The sequence below is a fragment of the Scyliorhinus canicula genome, chromosome 1 (genome assembly GCF_902713615.1).
Source record: "Scyliorhinus canicula chromosome 1, sScyCan1.1, whole genome shotgun sequence".
NCBI lineage: Eukaryota > Metazoa > Chordata > Chondrichthyes > Carcharhiniformes > Scyliorhinidae > Scyliorhinus > Scyliorhinus canicula.
The window spans coordinates 40,093,944-40,105,496 of record NC_052146.1 but is presented as its reverse complement, the minus strand read 5'-3'; the positions used below and the strand labels follow the sequence as shown (position 1 = coordinate 40,105,496).

Below are 11,553 nucleotides of genomic sequence, written 5' to 3'. Positions count from 1 at the left end.
TTGTCATGGTCTTCCTCAGGATTAACTGTAAAGCCAATATGGTGCTATATGAACATTATGAAATGGTTCAAAATTGATAGATACAAAGAAACTGAACATGAGAGCAGATTCAATGACCCTTTTAAAGATATGAAACCAAATTTATATGTCTTTAAAATCAGGTAACAGATGAGACAAAAGAAATTTGCTACTGAATATTTAGAGATAATTGTTTTGCAGGAGGCATGTTGCCTCAGGGTGACATTTGTCGACAGTTTAGAACTCTTAATTTTGTGTTAATTCATCAAGTTAAGTATCTGGTGCACACAATGTATTTGAAGTGGATTTGAGGAATGCCATAACCAGAAATTTATGCATCAGTAAAATTAACTCTTGCTCCCATCTTCAGTGCCGCAGTGTGCCATAAAAATACAAATGACGGATTTGGCATATGCCAGTGTTCTGTGTGTTGGTTAGTAGATTAGCTCATGATATCAGCTTTTTAATGGTCCATACAAAAATCAGTTTGTTGAAGTCCTGTTGATGCATGTCTTAAAACATCTTTAAAGATGACACCAATGATTTCTGTTATATATTTAATGTTGGTGAGGCATTTCATAAACATTAATTATTATACATAGGGGAGAAAGTGCAAACTCCACACAGTCACCCAAGGTCGGAATCGAACCCAGGTCCCTGGCACTGTGAGGCAACAGTGCTAACTAACCACTATATTCTCAAATTGTTTTCAAATCCTTCCATGGTCGCACCCATCTTTATCAGTCTAGCTGGGTTCTGTGTGAGGCAGACATTTTGCATCAGTTAGATATAACTGTCAGATCAGGAAGCCTACAAACTATTGTTTGATTGAAAAGACTGGAAACAGCAGTTTCACACGAGGTGGCTCTCGCCAAAGTACCTTGATTTTGGCTCTTTTCACCCAGTTTTCAGGGGTGATTTGCGGAAGAATTTGGTTGGTTTGATGGGATAAGAGTCCCACATAAAAAGAATGCCCAATAAGTATACAACCAGGCAGCAGAAAAGTAAAGATTTGTCATCGGACTCGAGAGCTTTGAAAGCTACATCTGGTGGAGGCTCCTGCTGTGTCTTTGGCCACCACGCAAAGCGTGGAAATGCTTACAGGCATTTTCGCGGGAGAACTTATGAAACTGCGGCAGGCTGTCTCCAAAGGCCTCGACAGAACAATCAAAGGGGCCCTGTCCCATTTTCGTGTGGCCCTGGAAACAATAGATCTGATGTTAAAGGCGCATGGCGAGGTACTAAAGGATATGGAGGTGGCCCCTTCAAGGCAGAGTGACCAGATAACCCCCCTGGAGGCAGAGATGGCATGGGTGGCCGGGGACAACAAGGCGCTAAGGACGAAGGTTGATGATCTGGAGAATCGCTCCAGAAGGCAGAATTTGAAAGTCGTTAGACTGGTGGAGGGTCTGGAAGGTCCGAACCCAAAAAGTATATGTTGCAGCTGTTCAGGAAAATGGTGGAGGAGGGTGGAATACATCCCCTCCAGTTGGAATGAGCTCAGAGGTTGCTCAGGCAGAAGCCCCATTTTGGTGAACTATTCACCGCGTACGATCATCCTGTGTTTTCACAGTTACCAAGAAAAGGAAAGGCCCCTGCAGTGAATGAAGGATCAGTGGGACTATAAATGGGAGGGCCACACCGTTAGACTCTATCAGGATGTGGGTGAGGAACTGGCTAAGAAGCATGCAGTATTCAACAAGGCCAAGGCTGCCCTGTACAGGAACAACGTTCAATTCAGTATGGTGGACCTGTGCGCCTCGAGTAATTTACAAATCAACTGATTACTATTTTGATGCAGAGGCCTTTATACAGAAGCATGGACTAGGGTCACGCTAACTATGAACTGTATGAACAATGTTGTGGGATGTCTTTTTAGAGAGTGAGAGTGTGATATTTGGGATTTGCTGTATTTTTACTGTTTGTGGGATGCATATTGTTTTTCGTTGGTCTATTTCTCTAGCTATTAAAATTGAATATGGGGGAGGTATGGGTGGGAGGTAGTTCTCTGACAGTGGCCATTACTTTGTTCTGTTCAGATTGGAGATTTGGTGGCCATCTTGGGTGGGCCTGGTGTGGACTCTCTTTGAGTAGCTGCTGGACTGCCCCACAAGGGGGGAATTGCTGAATCTGGATCAGGTATAGAAGGCCCTATGTTTGGCTGGTCACCTGAAATGTAAGGGGGTTGAAGGGGTTTATGCACTTTAAGAGTTTGAATGCTGATGTGGTGTTTTTGCAGGAGATCCATTTGCGGATCAAGGACCAGACAAGGTTACGAAAGGGCTGGGTGGGGAAAGTATTTCATTCGGAATTTGATAAGAGGGCCCTGGGGTTTGCAGGTTTAGTGAATAAGAGAGTATTGTTCTCGGCAGAAAACATTTTGGTGGATCCAAATGTGAGGTTCGTGATTGTTTGTTGGTTGTTGGTGGATACTCCGGTGGTTCTAGTTAATTTGCAGCAAACTGAGATAAAACAGCTTTCATCAACAAGTTGTTAGCTCCTATTCCTGACCTGGACTTGCAGCAACTAATTTTGGGCAGGGACTTTAACTGTGTACTGGATCCTCAGAGATCTAAATGTTGCTGGTAATACTCCTCTGGCACCTAAGATATCAAGATCTAAGTGTTTGAATCCTTCTGGGGTGGCAAGGCTCTATTAGCCTTTATGGAATTGGCGGTGGGGGCAGATCCGTGGCGATTTTTACATTCGAGTGAGGACTGTGCTTTTTTCTCTCAGGTTCATCAGGTGCTTGAGGGGGACATTTTATGGATTTGGGGGGAAGGCCATTCGCCTGTTAGCCCACCAGCTAAGGCGGCAGGCTGCATCCGGGAGATAGTACATATGAAGGATTCGGCAGGTTGGTCTCCTCCCCAGGGAAGGTCAACGAGGCTTTTGAGGCCTTTTACCATAGACTTTACAAGTCGGAGCCTCTGAGGATATGCTGCCCATGATGGAAATTTTGGGTGCCTTGTCCATTCCAGTGGTAGAATGAGAGATGTTGGAATTCCTGTTGAGCCCTGAAGAGATCATGAGGTGTATTGGATAGAGGGTGTATTCTCCCTCTGCGTACCTGAATAGGTGCCAGAATGTGGCGATGAGGGGCTTTTGACTGTACCCTCATTGCCGTGTTAATGTAAGCCTACTTGTGACAATAAAGATTATTATTATTAAATGTACGGGTCTAATGCAGTCGGGTAAGGCTCTGGGCACGGATGGGTTCCCGATAAAAATTTAGAAGAAATTTGTTGGACAGCTGATCCCATTTCTGTTAGATATGTTTAATTGTCCCAGGGGGTATTACCAGCAACATTTGCGCAGGCATCGATCTCTTTGATTTTGAAGAAGGTTAAGGATCTGACTGGGTGTGGGTTGTATCGCCTAATTCATTATTAAACACAGACCCTAAGCTGTTGGCAAAAGTTTTGACAATGTGCTTGGAGCCCTACCTTCCGGTGGTGATTTTGAAGGAACAGACTTGGTTTGTTAAGGGCAGGCGGCATTTAGACAACATACGCCGACTGCTTTTTGTTTTTTTATCCGCCTCTCAAGTCCCTGAAGCAGAGGTGATTATTTCAATCAATGGACGCTGAAAAGGCATTTGGTAGGGTGGCATGGGGGTATCTGGTCGAGATCCTTGGAAGAATCAGGGTTGGGCTAAGATTTATATCTTGGATCTGTCTTTTATCCAGAGCTCCCATTATGAGTGTTCCTATGAATGCCCTGAGCTTGGAATACTTCCAGTTAAATTGAGGTACAAGGCAGTTTGCCCATTGTTCCCCCTGACAATCTAGCCTCTGGCAATAGCATTGAGGTCGTCAACGGGCAGAGGGGAATAGAGAGGGAGGGAGGGAGTGAAGGGTGCCCTTGTAAGCAGATGATTTGCTGTTAATTATAACAGGTCCTCTCTCCAATGTAGAGGAGCTAATGAAGCTACTTAGGAATTTTGCCTCCCTTTTTGGGGTATAAGCTAAATTTGGACAATAGCTAATACTTTCCCGTGAACTCCCCGGGGAGGGGTGCCGATTTACGGATGTTGCCTTTTCACTTGCCAGAGCGAGCTTTTGTTATCTGGGAATCCGGATGGCCCATGAATTGGGGTTGAGTCAGACTTGAAGAAGTGGGACAACTTCCCTCTGTCCTTGACTGATAGGGACCAGTCGATAAAAATAAATGTCCTTCCTAGGTTTTTGTTTCTGTTTCAGTGTCTCCCAGATTTCCTTCCCAAATCTTTCTTTGTGAAGGTGAATAAATTGATTTCTTCCTTTATTTGGGAGGGCAAGACTCCACAGATTAGTAGGATTTTTCTGCAGAGGGAGAGGCACATCCCCATTCCCCTGGAACTGTTAACATTTACATCCAAGTGTAACTGTGTCTTACAAAAGAGATCTGCATCATAATAAATAAAAGCAAATTACTGTGGATGCTAGAATCTGAAACCAAAGAAAAAATGCTGGAAAATATCCGCAGATCTGGCACCATCTGTAGGGAGAGAAAAGAGCTAACATTTCGAGTCCAGATGACCCTTTGTCAAAGCTTTGACAAAGGGCCATCTCTCCCTATAGATGCTGCCACATCTGCTCAGATTTTCCAGCGTTTTCTCTTTGGGATCTGCATCATAATGTTACACATGTCATATGTACAAATGCAACTATGCTTCATACAACATGACATGCCTGATAATTTTAAATGTGTACCTTGCGCACAGCTTAATGGACATTCGCAAAGACATCGTCCCATTGGTCTTCCGAACTTTGATCGGCTACTCAATGAGACTTCAACTTTTGGAAGACTGGTTTTCTGGCTGGCCTTTTTGTATCACCAACTTGTTCAGCCTTTTGACACGATGCATCTTGAAAACCAGTTTTCTTGCTGGTCTTCTCCAACTTTTTCAATTTTCTAACGCAGTGCTTCCTTTTCTTTCTACGTGTGCTTTCTTGCCTGTCGGCCACATCGCTAATGCCTTCTTCTTCAGTGTTGCAGGTGCTACCCGGTTGACCCACTGTATCCTCAACTATTTTCTTCCCCTTCCTTCTCATGGAAAGGATCCTCTGACTGCATCTCCTTTTCTTTTAGACCTTAGTGGCATCCTTCCTGCTGCTGGACTTCACCATGGGACTAGTCGCTTGTGATGCTTTTGTCATAGTAACTGCTTTTGGATCTGGGCAGCATGGTTGCACAATGCTTAGCACTGTTGCTTCACAGCACCAAGGACCCAGGTTCGATTCCCTATTTGGGTCACTGTCTGTGCAGAGTCTGCACGTTCTCCCAATCTCTGCGTGGGTTTCCTCCGGGCGCTCCATTTTTTTCCGGGAGTGGAAGATAAGTGCGAGCGCTGTTCTTGAGGGCCTGTGGATCATACACACATGTTCTAGTCATATCCTAAACTTGTGAGAGTTTGGGTCTCCTTTCTCAACACCATGTCAGGGATTCTTGGAATTGAGCTGGAGCTTTGCCCGTTGGTGGCTATTTTACGGGCCTCGGACTCGCCATAGCTACAGACGGGGTGAAGATGGATGCTCACGCCATTGTCTAGTTAATACCCCAAATGTGAGTTTGCTTGGGTGGAGGACTCTGGTTCCACCAAGTACTCTGTCCTGGTTGAGTAACTTTATGGAGTTTTTCTACTTAGAGAAGGTTAAGTACATCCTGAGAGGGTCGGCAGAAGGGTTCCACCAAGGTGGCAGCCATTCATTTCCTAATTCAGGGAGTTGGTCGCCATCAGATATTAGGGAAGGGGGACGTTGTTTGGTTTGGAATTGTTTTCTTTTGGGGGGGGCGGAGGGGAGGGAGGATAACTTTGGGATTTTATTTGTTTTGTGTTTCTACTGTATTCTAATGAAATATTTTCTCAAAAATATATATTTTAAAAGTCTGCGAATGATCAGATTATGTGAGAAATACGTACATGAACATCTTGTGGACTGATTCATTTGTTTGCAAAACAATTGCATCATCAGTATATTGCCATATCTTGCTGCTTGTGTGTAATACCTTAAAATAATTTTCCTGTTAGTTTTAATCAAAAACATCAAAAACATCAAATTGGAGATTGGTTAATCAATACTGAGGAAGACTGTAACAAATTAAAGAAGGCATTGCCAAACTTGCAGAATGGGTATACAATTGGCAAATAAATTTAAACATAGATAAATGTAAGGTTGTACATTTTGGCAATAAAAATAGGGGGTGGGATTCTCCCATCTAACGGCAGAGTGTTGACACCGTCGTAAAAACTGGAGAGTTGAACGACGGCGTCATTGGACCGCTAAATGTAGCGATCCTCTGTCCTACGGGAGGCCAGCACGGCACTGGAGTGACCCACGTCACTCCAGCTGGCGATACCTGCGTCAAATGGGCGCCGCAGGTCTGCGCATGCGTGCTGCGACCGGCGCGAATACGCGCATGCATGGTAGCTGTCTTCGCGCCGGCCCCGACACAACATGGCGTAAAACTACAGGGGCTAGCGCAGAGCAAAAGAGGCCCCCACCTAGAGAGGCCGGCCTGCCGATCGGTAGGCCCTGATCGCGGGCCAAGCCACGGTGGAGGCCCCCCTTGGGGTCGAATCCCCCCCCCCCGCCGGGTAAACCCAGATGAGAATGGTGGCGGTGGGACTCGGGCTTTTTTGGCCAGCCACTCGGCCCATCCCAGGCAGAATGGACCGGCGTCAGGGCGGCGTCATGCGAATCGCATCCGGCCCGGCAATTCTCCGAACCGGCGATGGCTGAGAGAATCCCATCCAGGAGATTTCATAGTATGTAGAAATAAGAATCTAAATAGGGTCGAGAAGCAAATGAATCTGACAGCACAAAGTAGCCATACAGGTTAATAAAGCCATAAAAAGGCAAATCAAGCATTAGAGGGGTAGAATTGAAAGATAACTAAGTTATACTAAACTTATATCAAACCTTGGTTAGTCCACACCTGAAGTGCAGCGTAGAATTCTGGCTGCCATGTTGTAAAAATGTAGAGGCAGTGGATAGGATGGAAAAAAATTGACAAGGATGATACCAGAAATAAGGAAGTATACCATCAGGGGAAAAAGAACATGCTGGGTGGGTCTCTTCTCTTGAGAAAATGTTGAAGTTACGAAATGTTTTGATAGAGTAGATACAGGTAGAATGTTTCTATTAGTAATGACAAGCAAAACTAGGAGCTAGCAATATGAGATCGTCACTAAAAAATCAAACACAGAATTCAGAAGAAATTTCTTTGCTCAGAGAATGTAAATTCCCTAACACAGGGAATGGGTGAAGCCCATTAGTACAGACACATTTAAGGGCAGGTTAAATAAGCGTCTGAAGGAGAAGGGAACACATAAGAGTATAATGCTGATGAGGAAGGAAGCTTAAGTGAAGCATAATTACTGGTATGAATGGTTGGGCTGAATTTTATGCTGTATACCCTATGTAATCCCTATCTACCATGAATATGACATTCTTGCATTATGATATTTTGGCATCATATAACCCAGAGAGGAAAAATGGTATGCATTCCATGTGGTCTTCTGTACTATGTACCACACATAACAGATAATTATTAGTTACATGTCAAACTGTCCATCCATAGACTGTATGATGGTGCAGATTTCGGTTCCTGTGATACATGTCTGCCGATAGAAATAATGGGCGGGGTTCTCCCGTAATAGGCGGGGCGGGCAACTCCGGTGGGACGGAGTGGTGTGAACTAGTCCGGCGTCGGGCTGCCCCAAAAGGTGCGGAATCCTCCGCACCTTCAGGGGCTAGGCCTGCCCTGGAGTGATTTGCATCCCGCTGGCTGGCGGGAAAGGGGCTTGGTGCCACGCCAACCGGCACCGAAGGGCCTCCGCCTGTCGTTTCTAATATTTTTCCCGCTTCTGGACTGTGATAGAAAGATTCAACAACGCTCGTTAAGAAAACAAAACAAGGCTTTATTTACGAATTACAATTGCATGCAGAATTGGCTGAAATTTGGAGTCGGAGAGCAGTCAAGTACAAACTGCTGGGTTCGTCCCAAGTCTGCGCTAGTACAGACAAATAGGACGATATTTATACATTATAGAATCAAGATAACATGAATACATCTTGGTCAGGAATTTGATCAAAAGTAAAACATAAGCAATATCATAAAACTGGCGTCACCTTGCTGACCTTTAAAGGACTCGGGGTCTCATATCATTATCTTGTCTTTTGGTCGCATGTTTAAGAAACGGAGCAGATTTATTTAAGTATCGAAAATAACTATTTCTAGCTTATCTTGTGTATTTAGACTGCTCTGGGGTGTGATGACTGAGTTTTATCCGAGTTTAGAGTCAGCAAGTTTTCGGGTCAAGTTGACCTTGGCTGCTTGTATTTTTGCCTTAGGTTATGCGAAGTCAGTTTAAATTTCATCATACCAAGAAACTTGACTAGTTTTCCCATCATGCCATTATTTGCTTCACACAATACCACACGCCGGCTGGCGCGAGTTGGCAAATGGCGGGAGCACCAGCGCGTGCTGGCGTCATCCCCGCGCATGCACAGAGGGCTTTGTTTCACACTGGCAATGGTGGACTGCTACAGCCACTGGTGCGGAACAATTGAGTGCCCCCATGGCACAGGCCCGCCCGCGGATGGTGGGCCCCGATAGCGGGCCAGGCCACCGTGGGGCACCTCCCGGGGCCAGATCCCCCCATGCCCCCCCCCCCCCCCCAAGAACCCCGGAGACTTCCCACGCCACCAGGTCCCACTGTAAGGACCTACTCCAATTTACGCCAGCGGGACTGGCAAAAGACGGGTGGGACTTGGGCTCATCGCGTGCCGGAGAATTCGGGCAGCTCCGGGGCCCATTGAGTCGCGCCGGACCCCGCCATTCTCCGAGGCGGGTGGCGCGACTCACGCTGGACCATTTTTTGGGGGGGGGCTGGAAAATTTGGATAATGGCGGGAGCAGGTTTCACGCCGATTCCCGCTGATTCTCCGACCCGGAGTGCGGTCGGAGAATCCCGCCTAATCTTTTCACTATGAATATCAGTTAAAAGTGTTGAGAAAAAGCTGGAATCACAGCAATCACAAATCCTCCCATTGAAACTAATGGGCAGGATTCTTCTGTAATTGGCGGGACGGGCAACGCTGGCGGGACGGAGTGGCGTGAACCACTCCAGCACCAGGCCGCCCCAAAGCTGCGGAATCCTCCGCACCTTCAGGGGCTAGGCCCGCCCCAGAGTGGTTTGCGCCCCGCTGGCCGGCGGGAAAGGGGCTTGGCGCCATGCCAACTGGCGCCAAAGGGCCTCCGCTGGCTGGCGCGAGTAGGCGCATGCAAGGGAGTGCCAGCACGTGCTGGCGTCATCCCCGTGCATGCGCAGAGGACATCGTTTCAGCACCGGCAATGGCGGACCGCTACAACCGCCGGTGCTGAACAATAGAATGCCCCCACGGCACAGGCCCGCCCGCGGATCGGTGGGCCCCGATCGCGGGCCAGGCCACCGTGGGAGCACCTCCCGGGGCCAGATCCCCCGCGCCACCCCAAGAACCCTGGAAGCCGCTCGCGCCACCAGGTCCTGCCGGTAAGGACCTCCTCCAATTTACGCCGGCGGGACTGGCCAAAGATGGGTGGGACTTTGGCCCATCGTGGGCCGGAGAATTCAGGCAGTCCCGGGGCCCATTGAGCCGCGCCAGACCCCTCCATTCTCCGAGACGGGCGGTGCGACTCACGCCAGGCCGATTTTTGGGGGCGGGAGAATTTGGAGGACGGCGGGGGCGACATTCATGCCGACCCCCTGGCGATGGGTCGGAGAATCCCGCCCAATGTATTTAATATTTAGGTGAGTGCACATTCCATTTTTAACAACTTTCTTGCAAGGCTGTCATTTTTGCAGTGCAGTCTTGAACTTCGACAGGAATAGACAAATAAAAAATAATGGGCAGAATTCTCTCATCCATTTGTGGCCTGTTTCGTCAGGCATGGAGCAAAGAATCTAGCGGGAGTCAAAAAGTTAGAAACCCACCAATGTAAAAACAATTTGCAAATTTCCACATGGCAGGTTAAAATTGGGACGGTTATCCTGCTGATAGTGGCATGAATGCCATTTGCATCCAATCTCACCTCATGAACGCTCTTTGACTAAGCTTCTCACTGGAATAACGGGGTACCTTTCAATCTTGCATCACACCAGTGGAAAATCACATTGGTCTAAATCTCGTTTGAGAAAGGGTGGTGTGCACACGTCTGACCTCTCTTTGCTCGAGACTTCAAGGTGAATGCAACACAAGTAACCTACCTTCCATAATGCTGCACTGGCCTTGTTGCGATGCTAGTGGAATGTCACACTTCTGGGCAGGAGGGTTCCTCTCCTCCTGGTGCTTGCCTCCGTGGTCACCATAACACCAATATGCAGCGGTACTCAGACAGGACTCAACTTTCAAATACTGATCAGTTTTGCAATCGGGGAAGGTAGGGGTGGTCTGCTCTCATTAGGTGCCACTGTTGTCCAGAAGGACAGCATTATGTAGCAGTACTGTGACAGGGCTGAGCACTCAGAAACCTAAATATCAACCAGGGAAGGGATCTGGGGGTGGGGAGCGTCATGGTGTGGAAGAGTAAACACAAAGAGAACAATGGGAAGGAAGGCTATGCAAGGGAGAGGGAGAGGAGTTGAAGGGAGTACAATGGAAGATAGGCGGGTAGAAAGGCTTTGCAGGGTAGTGGAGGGGGGAAGGATGGGAGCCAGACAAAGAAGGGGGTGAACGGGAAAATCACATGTATGAAAGGGAGGGGATGCATGCAGACTCTCGATTCAGAAATTGGGTTGGCGGGGGAGGTATTATAATTGTGCCACATGTGGGAAGGGATGCACGCAGACATGGTGTTGTGGGGGGGGTTATGGGAAGGGAGACAGTGAAATCTTCAGTCATCAGGGAAATGAGCAACAATGTGAAGTCAAAGTCACTGGTCTAGGCCTTGAAGTCATGAGTCATAAAGCAAAGGTACCGCTGGGGCTTGGTGGAAATCAGTCAGACAACATAGACATCCTTGTGGCTTAGTGAACCTCAGAGTCAGACAATGGAGTCAGTCCTGGTGCAGCAGGCATGGTGCAGGATTAATCATTGGGAGATCCAAGGAGGGGCAAGGGCCATGTGCTGAATAGGAATAATACACAGCTTGGTGTGCAGGGCATGTCCATGGCTTTGCCTGCCTTTGTATTGAGCTGCAGATCATATGGTGATTGTAATGGGAAGCATCTGTCGCCTGTATTTGGGGAACACTTAGCAAAGTTGGGGTGGGGGGTGCCCTTGGATGGCTGATTGTGCACACAGCTTCCAGGTAAGGAAAGTCGAGGTCCACATGGGTCATGGGTGGTAGTGATGGATTCAGTGGGAATGCAGGAATTTCCATGTCTATGGAATCCAGTATTATTGGGGGAGTCTGAAGATTAACAGGAGGGTGCTCTACCTTCACATCCTGAGTTTTCAGGTAAGTATCGAGTACATGGACAGTCGCAGAGAGGGAGCATTGAAGCTTGTTTCAAAATAGAAGCAGAGAATCACTGTCTTCCTCCACTGGAGTTATTGTGCAGATTTAA

The 11,553-nt window shown here is 47.4% G+C and overlaps 1 protein-coding gene across 7 annotated transcripts in view; it reads left to right on the top strand.

Annotated features, from left to right (window-relative positions):
* LOC119960015 (coiled-coil domain-containing protein 63-like) overlaps positions 1-11,553 on the top strand; it is a 174,205-nt gene that overhangs the window by 38,571 nt on the left and 124,081 nt on the right. The window lies entirely within an intron of this gene.